The 20,522-nt window shown below is 42.1% G+C and overlaps 1 long non-coding RNA gene across 1 annotated transcript; it reads left to right on the forward strand.

Moving 5' to 3' along the window:
- The first annotated feature begins 3,346 nt into the window (after positions 1 to 3,346).
- Positions 3,347 to 9,132, forward strand: LOC118282623. Its single transcript, XR_004784312.2, has 3 exons — positions 3,347 to 3,404; positions 6,344 to 6,464; positions 6,933 to 9,132. It is a non-coding gene; the product is annotated as an uncharacterized LOC118282623 (long non-coding RNA).
- The last annotated feature ends 11,390 nt before the right edge of the window (positions 9,133 to 20,522 follow it).

The following is a 20,522-nucleotide window of genomic DNA, read 5'->3' on the forward strand; positions in this document are numbered from 1 at the left end:
TGAAGATTTGGTCCTGTTAATATTTTTCTAACATTTCATCTATCCATGTGGTCTACACATCCACCCTGGTAGAGACATGCTGAGCACTGTCACAGCTTAGGTTTGCATGCTGTAACCCTCCTGATTCCTTCCTTGGGGAGTTGTAAATTGGCATGTCATTACAGCTTCAGAGTCAGGACACTTCCTCTATCCTGCTTCAGGGGATTCGGGTGAAAAAGGGCGACTCACAAAGGCAAACTGAACTGTCCTCGGGTAGAGGGATGACACGTTTTTATTGCTCTGCACCCCGCTACCTTTAAAATTGCAGGTGACTGATCTTCACATGTCAAACGGACAGGTTGTCTGTTTTTTTTTCTTTTCCAAAAGTGACACTTTGAAAATCGAAGCTCATTCATCTCTAACTTTTTTCCCTGCACGGCTCAGATGTTCCTGATTTATCCTGTTCCCTGTAGAGAAAATAACTACAGTATGACACTTGCAAAGCAGGACTCTGCATTAAGAAACAGAATCTCTGAGTCAGGGCTTAGTAAAAGTCTTGGAAGGATGTCACTAGCTGCTGCTGCAAATGCGAATGGAAGAGAAAATTATAGGAAAAGACAAGGGGAAGTAGTTGCACAAGTATGATATACCGTGATGAAGCCGTGTAAGTTATAATCAGAGTATTCAGGGTCATATGTTGTTGCAAAATAATGAAAGCTTTATTAGTGACTCATGGCACCGGCGTCATGCACTCAGATTAACCCCACTAACCTCTTCGCCCTCACCTTTCTTTCACGAAATCAGCACAAACACAAGGCTGACACTGAAAGAGGAGGGAGTGCTGCAAAGAACTGAAGAATGCAGATGAATTGGCAACAGAACTAAAGGCACAGAGGAACAGCAGGTCCCACACGCCCCAGCCCCCTCAGCTGGCTTCGCTCCTGCATCTTCTTTGCAACAATTCAAAAGCAGCTTGCACAAATTAGACCCATGGGGAGTGGGAACAGACCAACGTGCAGCAAACTACTGTCACTCACTACTACACCTTCTGCCGAAGAGAGGAGGGAAGGGGACACTGAATACGCAAGGTGCTCAAGCAGACGAATTGGCCACGAGGGACCAGATGTTCCTCTATTGTGGAGCACCCCCTTCCTAATAAATACTCTTGGAATTGCACTGCAGCGTAAACCTACATTCTCTAGTCCTTGCATGCATCGTTATTAATTTCAGGGCTCAGTGGTCTTGTTTTAATGTGGAGCAAACAAAGTATTTTTTACAGCTATCGTATATATATATATATATATTCATAGTCCTTTTCAGCCACTTGTGATAAGCCAAAGAGTTTCTCTCAGTGTCACACACCTGGTGACAAGAGGCGACAAAGACACGTGGAGAAAGAGAGAGGGACGGAAAGAGAGAAACACGTCTCGCCACGGGAGGAACTTGGCAGCTTCCTCAGCTTTGTAGATCGCAGGTGTTTGTGTTCACGATCGTGATCGAGTTAGGAAAGCCACACATCAGTGCATGCTGGCAGGATGAGCTGGCAGGTGTCGTCTACGGGGAGATTCATTGGCAAGCATGAGTTGTCTTACGCGTAGTGGATTGAAGAGACAGAACAAACCCTTAGTCTGTCATAGCCTGGCTTGTGATATCCATCGCGGTTAGATGTGGAATTCTGAAATGACAATCCACAGAAAAAGCTGCACAGGGCACCTGAGAACAGGGAGTGTGTGTGTGTGTGTGTGTGTGTGTGTGTGTGTGTGTGTGTGTGTGTGTGTGTACTTTGGTATGAAGCTGTGTGTCAGTAAAGTGAAAACACATAAGAGTCTACAGTCAGTGTTTGGTTTGTCCGTCCTAGGCTACTGTAGAAACATGGCCGTGCAACATGGCGTACTCATTGACTGTATATACATATGAGTCACCAGATTCGGAAAAGTGAAGCAGAGTGCCTAAAACCTGTATTCTCTCGAATGACCAGCAGAGGGCGACTCCACTAGTTGCAAAAAATAAGTCAGTTTCTATAGAAGACTCTACTTCTCACTTGATTTATAACGTCAGTAAAAAATTTCCATTCATAGTCTGAATCTCTAGTTTCAAGTCTTGTACAATACAGCATGACAATCATTTCATAAATGATGGTCTGATATGTAAAGCAAAATAGACGAAAAAGCACCATAAGTTTTGTGGCATGGAAAGTGTGTGATTGACAGCTAGTACCATCCAATAGGTGCAGGTCGTTATAGGTGTAGGTGGACGTGCAGTGGAGCAGCTCTCAGGCATGCCCATCCCCAGCTCCTCAAAATATGGTTACTTGTGGTTTCAAAAAACCAAGATGGCGCGGGACAAAATCTTAGGCTAAGGTAACGAAATCCAAGGTAACGAAAAAAAATGTCAATTCTTAGTTTCATTAGTGATTTTACACTGATGAAAATGTAACAATGAATAATATACTGACTGCAAGAATGCAGATAGATTCCAGTAAATCGTACACACTGGGGCTTTAAACTGGATTCTCCACACATATTAGTTACACATTGTATTTATCCAGCACAGGGAATTAAACATACTTAATTCCCTCCTTGAACAGTAATTCCCAACATAATGAAGGGACCTGAAAGTACATAAATCACCAATATAAAAACAGCCTTTTCAAAGGGTAAATTGGTTTTGAACTATTCAGTAGATAAAAAAAAAATACAGCTCAGGAAATGAATGTTGTTCTAATTTAGACAATGATTAACTTGATTTCAAAAGATAGCAGTGGGGACATGCTTCTTTCTCTTCTTTCTCCACTACCATTGTCAAGGATGGCGTACAGTTTATAATGGCAGCCAATTACGGAGGCCTTTCATCCGAGAGGCAGCATCAAACGGTTCCACTGTCAGCTTTTGTTGCTGGAGGCAGGTCTGCCTGGTCGAGAGACTTGTGCACACAGAAGCACTTTCTTCTCCTCTCGATGCCCATCTGAACGTGATAAATGGCCTTCAGAGTGACCGGTCAAAACACGGCAGCGATGATCAGGGATGAAGGTGAGGGGCACTGCTCTGTATAAGACGCACAGGCTCCTTTTCAGTGTGGCAAGCCAGCTCCCACACACCGTAAGAGAAAATATATGAAACATACAATGCATTTAAGTCAATAGGCACAAGTGTTTGTTGATTCAAGAGGTTCTTACTTAACCTTAGCTTGTCAGGCTGCTGTATCATCCAGTTGCCACCTGAGGGACTTCCCTGCCTGAGCACTGTAGCTGAGCTGGCCTCCCACTGGGATTTGACAGATATAACAGATGCAGCATCAGCTCTCAGCTGAGAAAAAAACGCACACGCACACGCACACGCACACGCACACACACGCACACACACGCACAAAGACAGGGCACAGACGTACAGGCAGCGAGGGACAAATGGTTCCTGCCTGGGAGGGGGGTGAGTCTTGCGTAATGTGCTTTTAACACAACACAGAGTGGATGAATTTTTAATGCCAGGCAAGAGAGAGTGTGAGATAGAAAAAAAAAATGAACAAAGTTAAGTATTTAATCTGTGATGTTGCTTAGGGGAGAGACAGAGATCAGCCGAGCATCAAGCATGGCACACAGGATAGCCACCAATGTACCAGCCATGGATGAATGGGTCTGCTGGAGAGGGGATGGAAAGGAGGCGAGAGAGAGAGAGAGAGAGGAAGTGCTGGTGGCAGAAGGGGGATGTTGGGAGATATGAAAGGCAATAGGGGGGGAGGAGAGAGTCTGCATGAACGAGTGAGCAGGAATAACTATGTGCCATATCAACATTGTGCTGGGGAACCCGGGGGAAACAAAGCCCTCACAAAAAGATGTGAATGTTCACAATGCCAAGACATGTACCACACTGTTTGGCTGGGGGGGGGGGGGATAATTAAATGAAAAGAAAAACTGTCAGCAGATGAAATTGCCCTTTCATATGTCATATTCATGAAGCTGTGGAAAATGAGGAGAAATCTGCAGTAGATATTTGTCACACGTGCATCAAAAAGGCATCACATCAAGATACTGGAGGTGACATTTTTGTGGCTGTGATATGCTAAAGGGTAGCGATAAGGGGGTGTGGAGTGCAATCGGCTCCTCCATTGGGAAAAGGTTACACACTGTGTGCATAATTAAACAATCTGATTTATTGGTTTGTGGATTTAGCGGTTTAAATCCCAGAAGTGTTTCCGAAACCTCTTTCAAAGCACACATTTAGATTGCCAGGGCATACAACAGTTTGACTAACCTTTACAGAGTATGACACACAACACGTGTGTCATACTCTCTTTTGTTGTAATGTTTCTTTTGAAGGTTTAACTGTCTAGCGATAGATACATGGAATAAATGGAATTTAAAAAAGAGATTTCATAAAGCCTCCGTGTACAAATACATTGGAGAATTAATTACTCATGGGAACTCTGTTTTGCTTTTAACAGCTGGTCAACCCAAAATCAACTAATTGCTTCATGGGAGAATTACATTTTCACATCACAGTCCTGCCCTTTGCTTAAGCTGCTCTTCACCTGAAATCTCTGGCTTCAAAAAAGTAAAAATATATGAATGTATAATGATATACATATATATGTTATAGTAAACAACTTGTGCTTCCAGCTCCAGGGACAGCGTGTAACATCACATGATGATTTGCCAGCAAATGCATACTGTACCCTTCATCAGGGTCGAATGATGACTCACCGACATAGTGCGGGGCTGCTTCATACAACTAGTGCCAGGACCAAAATAGACAAATGTGTGAATTGGCAACACATTTCCCTGCAGCTGGCTCGGAAACAACAGCAAAAAGAAATAAAGCATACATAATACATCTTCAGATGTTATGGAAACACCCTCTCTACGAAACCAGCTGGCTGGGCGAGTCCCACCGGGAGCTTTCTCGCCTATTCACTACACGGTTTTCCTCTCAGCCTTACTGCCTTCTTCACCAGAGCAATACTTGAGCGAGAGAAAGATGACAGGAAACGTACCACAAAGGCTTTTTGGCCTTTCATATTGTTTGCCTAAAAACACGTGAAATCCATGCGATGTAGCTGTTATTGTGTATGATTGAAGATGACATTGACCGGTGGGCGATCAGGAGCCGGCCATCTATATTCTCACATGGCCTCACTGTACGGGGGGGCGGAGAATTGAAAAATGATCAGGATTGTTGATCAGCAAATGTTATAAGCTCACTGTTGCTAATCCGAATCTCCAAATACACTGTAGGAACAACAGTGGCATGGCAGGAAACAACCTCAGCACAGGCAGCAGCAGTGAAAGGGGAGAGGTCAAATGAAGAGCCGCACATTTAATAGAATTCACTCTGACGACTCTGAAAGCGCTTTTAATTATTATATTTTTCAACATAACCCCTTTTTTCACCTCTTTTTTTCTACTTTCTGATAGTTAGGCAGAGGAATGTCAGTCTCGCTCTATAACAGCATTTACCTTCAACTCTACGGCTGAAAAACATCCTTTTAAACAGTTATCACCTTGTGGAAAAAAAGGTTTCATCTGCAGATCATATCTGAGAAAAGAAACACACGTTCCTTTGGCCCTTAGCTTACTCAGCTTTTCCTAAGTAGCATTTTTATTCAACATTCAATTGCACCAAATGTTTGGAAGAACTGGGGAAACGTCCTTCGCCAGTGAAGATCATGGAATTCTAGAACAGCTAGTCAATGGACCTGTCATACCAAACTGACCCGAGGCGATTTATTTATCTTGCTCACAGAATAGTTCACATGAAGCACAATTCACTGCTACATATATTTCAGTTGAATTGGATTTTGATTCAATTTGTGACAGTTTCACACAATGGAGTTGCATGTATGTCTTCACACATTTTGGTCAAGAGTGAGAAAAAGTGAAAACTTTCACCCGTTTGTACACGTATGTGTTTTATTGTGCCTCAAATGAAATACTGATGGGGAAAAAATCACATAAAATCAGAGAATAATTTCCAGTTAATCTGGTTATTATACCCCTGACCTGCACATAATTAATGTCATCATCAATCAATCAGTCAATAAGTCTTCATGAATAATTGCTTGATTGTTGGTTTTATGAAATTACATAAAATACTAAGAAAAGAGCCCAAGTTGAGTCTTAAAATATTGTGCTTTGTCAAATCGAGAAACACAATGAAGAGTAATTTAACCCAGATACATAATTGAAATGATGATTGATTATCAAAACTATTGAATATTCATTTCTGGTTGATTATCTATTGCAGTCCCACTCTTTAGCATTTGGAAGAGGGAGCTTAATAAAAATATTTTTTTCCCTATGTTCCTGTACTGTTTTGTTTATTTCTATAAAATTCAACAAAATAAAAAAATGATTTTTGTTCTCTCTCTGAAGCTGGAGAGTGGCAGCAGTATCCTGGAACATCAAACATGTTTGTATACACAGTCGGGGAGCATCACTTCATGCTGACTTTGCTGGTTGCAAAAATAAATTCGGAGGCCCATCAGTCAGAGAGGTAGGTGTGATCTGTCTTCCTCCACAGTTTCACACAGACTATACACTGATCTCTGCCACCAGAGGTCCAAAGGAGATTTACCAGATGGTAAACATGCAGCGGCCGAATACAGGAGCAGAGTTACTGACACAGCGGCGCTTTCTACTTGGTTATCATACTGTCTGCACATGAAGCTGAAACACCAGATGTGCGGGTGTGATTTCCTGTTGGGTGTTGAATTCATGTGATGCTCCGCGAGGTGGAGAAAAAGAGAAGAGATGGTTTTCGCCATAATTCATGTGAAAAGAATCAGGGTTTGATACGTGAGAAGAAGATTAAATCTTACAGCACAGCATCAGCACATAGAGTAGTTATCAGCCGTGCAACATACTATCTGTCATATGCTTAGACTGACGTACTGCTCCACATTGTCAAGAAGAAAAGTCATCCTCAAACACCGGCAGCTCCTTAACTTTGAATTTCTTGCAGATAGCTTGTGATGGATTGAGCCCAGAGGTGTGTGAGCTGCCATCCAGGGCTCATCTGGCCCGTGACGGCCCTGAGGCGGTGGCTGTCACCAGCAGAGCACACTTCCTGCTCTTGGCTGTGGTTTCCGTTGGGCCGAGGTCAGCTAATGAGGATGTTATCAGATCGGAGTCTTCAGCCAGACACAGGCCTAGCCGCCGGCGCATCTGATTTGACCTTTTTTTCCACCTGTTCTCAAGATGAACGACCAAGAGCCGCGCACAATATAGTCACAGGAGGTCATGGATATTGTATATTATTTCCAGGCAGTGAATAACTGCAAAGGTGAATGAGGCGAGGGAATGTTATTTATGTGACACAATTCAATTTCAAAAGTATATGGGCTTTAGTTGACTGATGGCTGAATTTTCTATGGTCGACATCACCAGATCCAATTGACCGTTTGAAAAGGAGAACTCTGCTATCGTTATATCATTATTTTTTTATATGCCATGTAGATTTTGGATAGAATTTAACCTGAGTTTGGCACTAGAGGCAAAGTTAAAGGATCACCAAGGTGACTGCAATTCATCCAGAGGGGAACATGAATGCGTTCACCAGTTTCCATGAAAGTCCATTCGATAGTTGTGGGGAAATTTCACTGAAACCATAAATGTCAGCCCGCTGGTGTCGATGGAGGATTTGTCAGGCATTTGCTCGCTAAAGTTGCAACAGATGAGGACTTACAGCAACAACGGAAATCCATCTGTTTTACCTTCGGTCCTGAGACAACAGTAAACATCACGGTGAGATTCAGATTATGAGGAGCATTTCTTCTACTGGCTGCAGATCAAACCCCTCTGCAGTAAAATATAAACATCCATCGACAGCTTTACAGCAAGAAAAACCCTCGCACCAGAAAGACCTGAGAGGAAATTGACTTTGTTTACGGTTTTGTACTAATACATTGATATAATTATCTCCACCGGAAGAGAGGCGTCTAGAAGCTGGAACCAATTTTATCTCTCAATTGTCATCTCCAAAACAGAGCAATTCTGTCATTTTGAAAGCCTCATTCGGGGCCATTAGTATGCACAGTGAGGTGCACTTCATCTTTCCCCACAGAGACCAAATTAACTTCAAGCACTGCCATTTCAGTGGTGTTGTTCAATGGTTGACTCTGGGGGTAGGTGTTGTTTTTCTGCAGTTGGTTGCACACTCGGCTAGAGACGGTGGGGCTGTACACATCACATGACATGTCATCTACGTATCTATTACCCTATCCAGTCAGTTGTTTAGGCAGAAAGCTGAAAGCTGAATGTCTTCGGTGACGGCTAATTTGCCTGCGTGGGAGTGAGAGGGCGCTGGGAGTGATAATTTCCCCCCTCCGAAAAAATATCAACATATCTGATTTCGGGTGGGAGGGAGAGTGATTTTCCAGAGTGAATTTTCTTCCTTGCTGAGAGTAAGCAAAAGCCCTATATCATCACATTTTTGCCTTTTCATTACATTATTGATAATTACCGAGCTATTTCAAAAGATTCAGCTTGTCTGTTGTTCAAATACTCTGTCTGAATAAACTATGTTAAGTTTTATAATTTTTTTGTTCAGCCAAATGTTAAATATTGCTCCTCCAATACAATGTCCATCAGTGATTCTTTTATTGAACAGTTCCAAAGTTTTGGATATTTCATGTCACTTGTCTTTTGTTTTGAAATGTGTATACAACGATGGATTTAAAAAGATTTTACAAATTAAAGCTTTGGTAGGAAGCGAGATGCAAAGATTAGCTGAGTGTGTGTGCAAACCATAGGTGCAATCAGAACATACACTGTAAATGGAAAGGACACGGAGCCACGTCAAATTATCTCTACTATTTCTATACACAATGAACATCCGTGAGTGTGTGACAAACTCACGCTTCACATAGATTATAATAATATCATCAATGTAATATTATCACAGCAGCCGTCTACCAGAGCCCATCCCTGCGCCCAGAGGTAATAAAGAGGTGCGCTGCAACATTATTGTCCATGTTTGAACTACACCGTGTCCCTTGACAGTCTGAGTGGCCGTGGCATTTATCAACACCTCACACAAAGCCCGGTGGCGCTGTCGCCTCAGGTGGGAGTAACTGGCAAAATGAAAAAAAACGAAAGCCTCCAAGACAATCTGACAGAGAGAACGAACCGAAGGTGGCCGACAGGAAACATCACCATGAAGGTTGATGCCCCAGCGTAATTTACAGAGCTTTCTTCAAAATATGTTCTGTATCAATAAAGATACAAAAGCAAGAAAATGATTGATCAATTTCTTTTGTCTGTAAGAAGGTATGGCTTTGATATTGAATCCATTCAAAGCTGCACTGATTTATTTATTTTTAATGAGCCATTGGGTGAAATTATTTTGTGAAAAGTGAAAGGGGTCACTCGTCATGATTCTGACTCAGACTCATCTTTCAGCTCATTTTGGGGTTTTTTATCCACAGGTTAGAAAATACCTGGTGAACATAGAGGAGCATTTATCAGTTACAGAGATAGATATTTCCTCCAGGAAGGGTTACTCCTCCACGAGTCGACATGGGGCCCCAAATGAAAGTTATTGCACCAGTGTTGTGTTTACAGCTTGTTGTGTCATTGCTCAGTAACCCAAATCAATTAAAACAGGTTTTATAGAAATAGCAATAAGTATAGATACTCATTGATGACCGATGACAGCCAGAGGTAATCATCTCCACGGCAGCTTCGACTTTCACAGTTGTCACGCCGCTGGTTTGAACCTCTCCACCTCCAGACTGGCGAAGGGCTGAGGACTGTGTGGTGGCGATAAGAGGAGAGCGTCTAATTCACCACGGGGCCTTTCCCCCTGTCTCCGTGAGCAGGTGTGAGTTGGATCAGTGCCTTTAGATTGGCTGTTATCTCAGTATTGATCAATGGTGGTGCTGATCTCCAAACAAGTGAACAAAAGTTCCTTCGTGAAGAAGCAAAGTAGAACAATAATGTCCAGACTTATCACACATATGGAGTGATTATTTAACAGCAGTGAGCAGGTTAAGGAAAACCTTCTGTTTCTGCCTTTTCCTTTGCCACGGTGTGAAGAGGATGTCAATGGTGCTGCAAGGCTCGCTGAACACAGAATACTAATTGGCCTGGAAACCAGGTAACAAGTTTAATTATTGTCAGCACGCACGGCGCACACACACACACACACACACGCACACGCACGCACACAATTCATAACAGTGTCCTTCCTGACAGATAATTATAGTGGAGTACTCTCTAAAGGAGTGACTGAATCCACAGGTGTTCTGTATCCGGTTGTCCTTTGCTGTGTAGGAGACTTTCTGCTTTAACCCCTCATTGAGATCCTGGGTGGCCTCATTAGTTCGCCCACTCACTGTGCCTGTGACGATTTCATCATCTTTGATATTCTGATGAATAATTAACTAAATGTGTGGCTGACAGAGCTCTTTATTTCCCCTGTGTAGATCAAACTTACATCCAGAAAAAAAAACAGATTTTTATGAATCAGCATATGTGTGACTTAAAAAAACATATATAAATGCGTCAAATATTTTAGTGCACAGTGAATGTACAACAGATAAATATTTACCATATTGTTTTTTTTGTTTTTGTCAATTCCTAGTCAGTTCAACTCTTCAAATCAAGGTGATGGGGATTTGTGAGGGAAGCCCCCGTTCCAACTGTCTAAATAGTGGTGCCATACCTGAACTCAGGCTACTGCATGTGCTAATACTGAGTACCCATGTGATTCATGGGTGATTCATCTGATTCTGAGTGCATGAATGTGACTTTAACAAACAGAGCAGATATGAGATTCAGTAGACCTCCCCCAAAATATTCTGTTCTCTCAGCAGGCAGATAAAAAGATAACAGAGTCTCACGAAAATGGTCGAAGATGGTCTTCAGTAGTTAAAGGAAATCAGCTTATTGGTTTTGTTGCCCAGAGTAAGACGAGAAGATCAATACTTCAATCATGTCTCAAGGGTAAATATTACGCTACTGCTGGAATCCAGAAAGCCTATCTTGGTATACAAATCAGCCCACCAGCATCTCTCATTTGCACATGCAAAAAACAACATGCTGTGGATTAAGGGGGATGGCTGGTGATATAGTTTTTTTAAACCAAGCAGAGCTTCCTGTTCCACTGTTCTCCCAGGCTGCTGGTAGTAGCTTCATATTGGACCCGACATACATAACAAACAGCCATCTAACTCTTGGTTGGAAAGCAAATGAGCATTTATTCAAAATGTTAATATATTCTTTGAAAAACTGACAATTAAAAGACCACCAGAGTGTTAGGTGACATGGGAACTACTGAAATGTGCAGGCTTTGGTTTATATTTCTGAATAACAACACATTTGTTTTAATTTTCTGTGACTCTGCTGATATATTAATGATTAGAATACACAGAGCTGTGACGCATTTTCCCTGTGCAACGTGAGCCAACGTGTTTTGTGTGGTGATTATGTCGCCACCATGTCAGGTTCATTGGGTGCAAGTCGGCATGAAAACACCCCTGAGCTAAAGAGAACAAAGCCACAAAATGAGGCTACTACTAATAAGAGTGACTTTTAGCTTTCAATATGCCACAGCGTACACCAAAGCTATCCAGACCGCTCCCACTAAAATAGGCTTCCTCACCCTGGCCCGTAGAGGAGAGCTTAAGGACATCTGAAGGTATTTCTTCAAGGCTGGAATAATAAGGTTTGGGCCTGCTGGAGCACTTTTTTAATTACTTAGTCATGGCCAGAGTCCTGCAAAAAAGCGTTTTACCTTGTTCTCGAACGTCCCCGCAGAGGCAGCAAGGTCGGACACTTAAAGAAATGAACAGACTTAAAACACACAGGTACTTATCGGCAAGAGTTCGCCTAATGGGTTCAACGGCCGATGAGGATGCAGAGTGGGGGTAACATCTTAATATCTAAACAGGAATGACACTGTGAAATCCTCCACAGCTCCTCGAACTCATTGAAATGGCGTGTTACAGCATCCTCATGAGCCTGATGGTGTTGCTAAATGTCATGGTAACAACCTTGCCGAGCAGGGGGCAGTCTCCCTCTGACACAGCCTCCTTCCTGACTTACATCATTTAACTACACACATGGCCACGGGGCTTTGAAAAGCCTGCCACTATTGAGCGCTCTTGAAAGAAAGGCTCTTTTCATTTAGTGATCCACTGAAGATGATTTGCATTCGGGGATCTTTTGCTCGTGCCGTGTGATGTTCAACAGGCTAAGCTGCTCCGGAGAGGCTGCTTCCTCTCATCTGCATTAGTGATTGATGGCGGCCGATTGTCCCTTGAACTTCCAGGGCTGTAGAGTTCAGAGTGCTGGGGGGCGAGGTGAGGGCTAGCGGGGGAGCAGGAGAGGAGGGGGAGGACATTGTGGGCTCAAGGAGGACGAGCTCTTCAGCGGATAATCAGACAATCAGCCAGGGATACCTTCTGAAAAGGCTTGATTGTACAGCTCTCTGTCATAACAGTCATCTGCAGGTTTTCCCAAATAAGACTTTTTTTTACTCACTTAAACACAAAACAGATGAACGGTCATTTGAATTCAGCGAAACAGCACTTTGAGAGCATCCAGCATAAGGTGACATATGTTCTGTTGAAGCAAGATGTGTAATAACACTGATTATCGAATATGCTTTATAAAAAAATGTAATGCCACTTGGATTATGTTTATGAAGATATTCAAAACTAGCCAGTGGAGTAAAGACCTCAAGTAGTGCTATGGAGCAGTGTTTTTATGTGCATCCCCAATGTACATGTAAGCACACAAGTACAAAGCATGAGTACTTCCTGCCAATGGGTTCATATACAGCTGATGGGTGGAATAGCGATGCCCCGACACATGCACTGAAGAAGAGTTCTTTGGAGTAAACACGGGCGTTGGGCTTCAAATGTTGCTTTGCAAACATTTTATAAAAAGGAAACTGTATTCAGCATATTTAACAAATCTCCATATTACACCGTATGACATATGCAATGATGTGATACTCACAGTCAGTCTTGCATTTTACTCCCTGTCGGATGCTTACAAAGTTGTTGTTTGTTGAAACTGTCCCAAGGAGGTGCTGGAGCTTTTCAGCATATCATGGTCCTCATGAGTGGATGTATTGTTACAGTATGTGTACAGTGGATGCTCAGTTGTTGTGGAACTGTTCAACCTTTTCCGTGATTCAGTTAAGTTTATGTTCAGTTAGAATTATTGTCACATTTAAAAAAAAATTTTTTGCAGTGATGTTTTAAAGTTGCACAGCATTTGATTTATAACGGCACATTGCCCTTGGCTTTCTGTGAGCCCATTGTCATCTTTAACAGTTTAATGGAGAGACGAATGAATGTGCTCTGCAGCATGTTCAGTCCTAAACTGACTCTTGGAAAAGCATAAAGCCAGATATTAATTAAACAAAACCTGCAAAGACTTCAACCATATTTTTTTATGTGAAGCTTCACATAAAGTTTTGCAGTTTTTACATACTCATTTGTGTGTTAAATTATAGAAACACTTAAAGCTTAAAGCTGCTTTAATCAATATTTTTGTATTTACAATGAATGCAATAATTATATGTAAAGTGAAACCCTGACATGATGAACGCACAAAGAAATATCACACAACTCCGCAGTTCCCGTCTGCCGTGACTTTCTTAAATGTGCTACAAATTTTCAATTCTGTCCCAAAACTACAACAGATGCATGTGTTTACTTGTGTGTTTACATGCACGTGTGCAGACATGTCAATGGATGTGTTCAAATGGGAAGCGGTTCCACTAAGGATGAATATGTGTGGAGCTGTTTGTAGCCAAATACAAACAGGAATCACAGCGCAAGATGGATCTTTAATACGTTCATCCATATTTTATCCACCAAGCCAGTTCGTCCACTTTAAGATGTCACCATTTAAACGATCACGTATTGTGAGTGGCGCACCATGGAGCCGAGAATTCCTTTTTAATGTTCAAGCAGGGAAAGATAAGCCCGGCCTTCAGGCTGGGTGTGCTGCTCACCGCACACGGAGGCAGAATGTTAGTGAATGTGACAATCACTTCGGATTTACTTTACAGATATAGCTACATATACTAGCTGACATCTATTCGTGAGAAATAGATCGTCTCTACCAGTACCTGTAGCAGTGGCTCTCAGCCTGGGGGTCAACAAGTCCCTCCAGGGTTGGCATAGAGCCACTGTAGGGGGGGTGGGGACAACCAGGGGGAAAATAGGGAGTGGAACTAAGTTGGCTGAAAATGATTTATTAATATGATTGAGGGGGGGAATCGCTGATGCTCTCATGCCAACCTTCATTTCACTTATATTGGGAGTAACAGCTGATGGAAAATATCGTGGCATGAGGTGTGTGAAGGTGTTTCACCTTTAGTGGAAGGGAGGGGGGGATAACCACAAAAAAAATTGAGAACCACTGAACTATAGCAAGAAAAATAATGGCTTCACAAAGCTGCATGTTTGTTTGGCGGACAGGTTTTTGACGATATCTTCTCAGGAAACAACCTTTTTCACGTGCTGTTGGGATTTATTCTGCCCAATGTTGCCATGGCCTTAAGTGATATCTTCCTTTTACTGATTAGAGGGGGAGTCTGTGCATTGTGTGTCAGCATACATTGCTGGGAACATCTGACGACATGGGCTTGCGGTCGAAGTCCATCCTCCTCCAGTGTGAGGAGGATCTTTTCCTGCATTCAGTCCTTGAATAATGTATGCCAGCTATCCGCATGCATCAGCAGCGGATGCACAAGCCTCCATGGCATTCCTTCGCCTCACAGTCAGACTGAAGGCGTCCCATCTGCACCCGCCGACGCAAAACAACACAGGTCGTGAGAAGCCGCATTGCTACAGCTTCCCCCCACCGCCCCAAAAAGTTCAGCCTTTAATAGCCCACTTGCGGAAAGTGAACACTGCCTTCCAAGTGTTTCTGTTTTTGGAGATTTTAGTCAGCAGTGGATGTCACGAAAGGATAGCCACTACACGCTCCCTCCTGCGCTGTTACACCACGAGCAGCCCACAGACATGCACAGATAGAAGAGATGAAGTAGCTGAGCACCTCAGCGCTCTCTCTCTCTCTCTCTCTCTCTCTCTCTGCATTTGGACACCAAAGATCCCAGGCCCACGCGCCATTTCCACAGCTCATTCTGTGCCATCTGCAGCACTCGGGCTGCAGTGCTCCTGTGAGATGCTTCACCGTGAGTTTACGCGACCTCGGAGAAATCCCCGTGCGTGTCTTCAACTGCACGCCGTCAGTCGTTATCAAAAGGATCAGGGGGGCTGCGCTTCCTGTGGTTTGACGGTGTCAGATGGAGGCAGAGAACCTCTCGCAATCGCCACAGATGTTCCGTTAGTTTCACAAATTAGAATTGTTGCAGCTTGGCCTGAGATTTGGGGATTATGAGCTTTGCGTTTGAGACAGAGGCCTTCTTCATCTTTTTATTCTTTTGCACCGGTCGTGGCCAAATAGGTCGGGCAGTTGTAAATCTTGACTTGGCAGCCACATTGGAGTCTGGAGTCGATGTTCTCTGTATGAATGTAAAAACACTTTAGCTGTATCAAGACGCGTCACAAACAACGGATAGAAAAAAATAAACGTAGCATTTCTGTGACAAGCCTTCTATGATAGTCCTCTAGATTTGACTAAAGGCTCCACAAGATGGACTGGAGGGACCACAGGGTTGGCCTGTTTCGCTTCATGACTCACAGTGGCCTTTAAGAGATCGCCTCTGTCCGGCATATAAGAGCCCTGCTACTGGAGGAAGCCTGCAGAGCAACAGAAATGCTGAGGTGTAAGAAACTACAAATAAAATCCTAACATCAGAATAAATAAAACTATTAATACCACCACTTTGAGCTCTATTCTCACAAGACCTGCAGCCACAGGCAAATGAAAGCAGCAGAAAGCTGGCCGGGGAATTGCATCTGAGCAAAGTGAAAGCTTCAGTAGAGACGGTCTTTTATCTGTAATCATTTGGGAGGCTATCCGAAACAAGACCTTTAAACCACAACCCAAACCTCTGTAGACCGTCTACCCACTAATAAACTGGCTTTTCAATTAGCACCTATCTGACATCACAACGATAACACAAAACCAATTACACGCTGTGCTGCAGATAACTCGTAATCCACTTAATAGGTCTGATTTGACTTCTTCTTTTTTTCTTCTCTCCTTCCTCCATTGCTGCCCTGGGGGATTTTGCTCTCCAACCAGAACAAGGTATCACTTTGAATCATCGGCATTGAAGGCACATGGCTGATAGCAGGCCAACCAATCTCCTGGACGTCCTAATAGTGTGTTTCAATGTTGGGGGGCTGTAGGCGGTGCAGGTGACAGCTGCCGAGATGAAATGAGCAAAGTTCAATGTTCATCTGTGGCTTCAGATTAAAACGTGGATTCACAGAGCACCCACTGTGTTCTTTGTGTGTTCCTTCGATAATGTTTCTGATTAGCTTCAACCTTCACCTTGAGTCGACAGGGATAATATTCAGCCTATTACTGTGACTTATCGTTGTATATTTTACTAGGGATGTATTGATTTATTTTAAATCTTCTGTTGAACTTACAGTCATTTTCATTATTGGTTAATTATTTGGTCTATAAAAGACCAAAACATTTTCAGAGCCTTTGAATGTCCTGAATGTCTTTTATCTGAGCAACTGTTCTAAAAATGTACAATTTACTAAAATTTAAAACACAGAAAAACAAGGTGTTTGGCCGTTTCTTTCTGGGAAATTACCTAAGCTATTAATCAATAATCAAAATGACTATTTTCTTCCAATAACCTAATTGTGACTAATAAGAAAGTATCTTAAAAAAGCACCCTTTTCCTGAAAGATGTAAAGGATTATTAAAAGTGCCTTCCAGCCGGTCCAAAGAGAGCATGTGAGCTGCAGATCTGGGAAATAAGGCTCCGTGGGAGCAGCAGAGCGGAATATGTCAACTGAGCGACTGCAGCTATTATTCTGGAGTTGTTTCAGCTCTGACATATAACAGACTGCCCGTACAGTAATGATGCCACAAAGTCAGAGCAAAAAATTAGCTGCCTGGTTTCAATTAGACCAACGTTCAAGCTGCAATCGGGCAATCAGCTGCAAAACTGGATCCACGCAAAAGAGATGGCAAATTTCAATCAAAACCGCTCTTTATAGCCCTGAGCGACTGTCTTTCGTTGCACAACTTATCTCTCACCGCATCTCAAGCATCACACAATTCACAAATCAGTCCTAATTTGACTCAAAATTATATTTCAATGGGATCTTTTCTCATGGTTCACTGCATGTTCTCCCTGTTTAGGAAAGCAAACAAAAGCCGAGCCGTTTTTTTGCTTCGGGGTGATTTGTACGAATGGGTGGGAAAAAAAAGAAGAGATGGTAGATGCATTTATCAAATATGGCAATTTGCTTAATGGACTCTGACAAAGCCATTGGCAGTCTTTATTTAGATGCAGATGACTTCCTCCGTACTGGCTTCCTCTGTCACTCTTTTACAGCCGCCTGTCAGGGAAAAGAGAAGAAATCTCCCTCCTTCTTCTGCAGACTGACAATCACTGCTGCTGTCTGCCTGCAAAGAAACTGATTGACTGACTGACTGACTGACTGCCTGTATAAATTCTCCATTAATGCAGCAGAAAGAGAACAAACCATCTCTCAGCTGAACTGTTTCATGTGTATGAAGGCACAGGGCCATGGTCATCAGGAAGTCGAAGAAAAATGGAGAATGTGGCCTCTGAGAAATAATGCAAAGTCTTAAAATGTGTCTGTTTCATTTAAGCATATCACACTAAAGCACAGCCGCCACTCCTGAACACAGCCTGCTGGAATAGAGAGATGAAATAACGTTTACGCTTGATATTATACGCCATGACTTTTAACAAATACACCAGCAAAAAATAGAGCTATTCAGTATTCAATTGCTGTATTGCTTACAAGATAATTTTTAGGCCTGGAAGAGCTGATAAGCATGCAACTAGCATACTGAAAGCACAGGGCTTTCCTGCATTAAAAAAAACCTCACAGAGCAGTGTGTGTGTGGTTGTGTGTGTGTGTGTGTGTGTGTGTGTGTGTGTGTGATATAATGTTGAGGCAACAGTGCCCTCTTGTTAAAAAGAGAAAAAAAACATCAGACTTATCACTGCATTTTGTTGTTTCATCTCCTTCACATAAAAACAACAGCGATTGTAAAAAATAAAAAAAGTGTCAGAATAATCATTTTCTCTGGTGTCACACGTGAAATAAAAATATATGTATACAAACTTTCAAATACATTTGATTTGTTAACTTGTGTACTTCAGTTATCACTCAATCTAGAGCGGAAACAATTGGTTGATCAACAGAAATTTTATTTTTTTGAATCAAACTATTTTGATATTTGGAATATCTTGGACTTCTGGTTGAACAATACAGGATGTGATGTGAAACTCTTCTCTTAGAGTTTTCTTAGGCTCAATGATTCATCTATATCGAAAGTGATTGTTAGCCACCGCACTCACTTTGATCGTTAAAAATATATATATATATATATATATATATATATTATATATTTTTAGACACAATACAGACTAAAGACCTGAGATTAGCTTCTCAATAATTGAAGGAAAACCTTTGGGTCTTCGCCTTTGAGGACTGTAGGTCAAAACCTTTTTGCAAAAATAAACACAGCAAATGGAGTTGTGGACTTCTTTAATGAGGCTTAAATATGACTTTTGTGCTTAAGATGCACTAATGAGGATTAATCTTCCGCGCTGTCACAGCTTCAAATCCTCTGTGTCTCTCATTGCAGAGGAGAGATTAACAGCAATCCACCAGGGATGATTATAAGTGCCTCTTCAAGTTGAAATATGGACTGAAGGCCTGGTAAGAGACTAACAAATTACCTTTCGTACCATGGAAACCTCTGGAGTTAGTATGGGAACCAACTGTGAGCAGAGACTCTAACATCTACAGTTTCCCTAAATTCGAGGGTCGGTGGTTTTTATTTTGGTGTTTATTAAACAATGTTTTACGGCAGAATATCGCATAAGTCTCGACTTTTGCGACGGCATCAAAGCAAACAAATACACTGAAGTTTGTCAGTCGCTGCAAGTAAATGAGTCAGACATTATAAGGATATTTTTAACATGAGTGAGAACTCCTGGGGTATGATTTCTCACCACCAATCCAGATATGGTGAGTACAAGTTAATTCGAAGTGTAAACACCCATTCCTCGTCTGAACATGTGCCAAACTGATTTAATGATCACTGCAGTTTCACAGGTTTGATGAGATGGCAACATCTTCTCCAGATAACCCCCCAACAACCTTCTCTCGGTGTTTCCGCTGTGATAGAACAGTCACATTTTAGTTTGCAGCTGTAGGCCTTTATCTGTTCAGCATACACTCAGCTCCTGGCAGGCGGCAGCAGCAGCAGCAGCTGTAATTACTGGTGACATTTACTGTCTATTTGAAGGCCAATATTTGAATCAGGCGCATGGGACAAAAGCATCAAATCAATTTTATTTCATTGATTTGATAGAATAAAAGCAATCACTTCCATGCATCTCACAGATGAAAAGTCGCGCAAAAACACAGGGCAACACATTTGGCACTCGCTGTGTGAGTCTTATTCTCGTGTCACGGCAGCCATGACAGAGGGGAGGTGATTGTTGTTGCCATCTTTTTTTTTTATTGTTGTTGTTTCCATCTTTCCACATAATGAGCTTGGAGTGAGACACACGGATGCTAGTAGAAAAATGTCATGTGATACATGCAGCACAGTGGGAGCACAACACGCGGCGCAGCTGTTGTCGAAAAGATATAAAGGACTCTGCTGTTTTCTCTTCGAGTGTTTCATTTTATAATTGTCTCTCACTCGCTGTCACAGTTCACTGTGATTTGTCCCTTTACAAAATTGCTCTAATTGTGTGACTTGCTTTTCTGGGCCCACTTTGCGAGCGAGGGGGCTGCGAAGCTGAACCATTTAAGTGCAGCAGTTCATTGATATTCATGTGGGAAGAACATGCAAAAGTGGTCTGATGTCCTCAGAGGGCCTATTTCACTATTACATGAAATGTTACAGTTGGAGGAAGCCTCTCCGAGGTGTCAGCATGGCACTGGGTAAGAAAGTATGCGTTAACACCAAACAGAATGCGTAGGATACCTATAGTAAACACCTTATTCCATTAAAACTGTATTCCATTAAAACACAAACTACCACTAATTACAAACCCAGAATACTCTCATTAGTAGATCAAGAAGTGCAAGATTATAGAAGTAATGTGTTGTGGCATTGGGCAAGGCAACCCACAAACACATACAGTAAGAACAGACACTTAAGAGATTGAGGCATTAGTCACAACCAAGCTGATACAGTGCATTAGGTGCCCACTGTACAATTAGGTAATAAAATACCACTATTAACAACTACAAAAATGTATGCATAATGGTAGCCAAACCTCTGTCTTTGCATGGGTTAGGGTTATCTCAATGTCCATATTCTGTTGTATTATATCAGTTTCATGTTGTACTAACAGGCCTGTGCTTTAGTTTTTATTCATGAAATAAAGATTTGATCATAAATGTAAAAAAAAAAAAGGGTATGATATATGATACAG

Source organism: Scophthalmus maximus, chromosome 14 (genome assembly GCF_022379125.1).
Source record: "Scophthalmus maximus strain ysfricsl-2021 chromosome 14, ASM2237912v1, whole genome shotgun sequence".
NCBI classification, from domain to species: Eukaryota; Metazoa; Chordata; class Actinopteri; order Pleuronectiformes; family Scophthalmidae; genus Scophthalmus; species Scophthalmus maximus.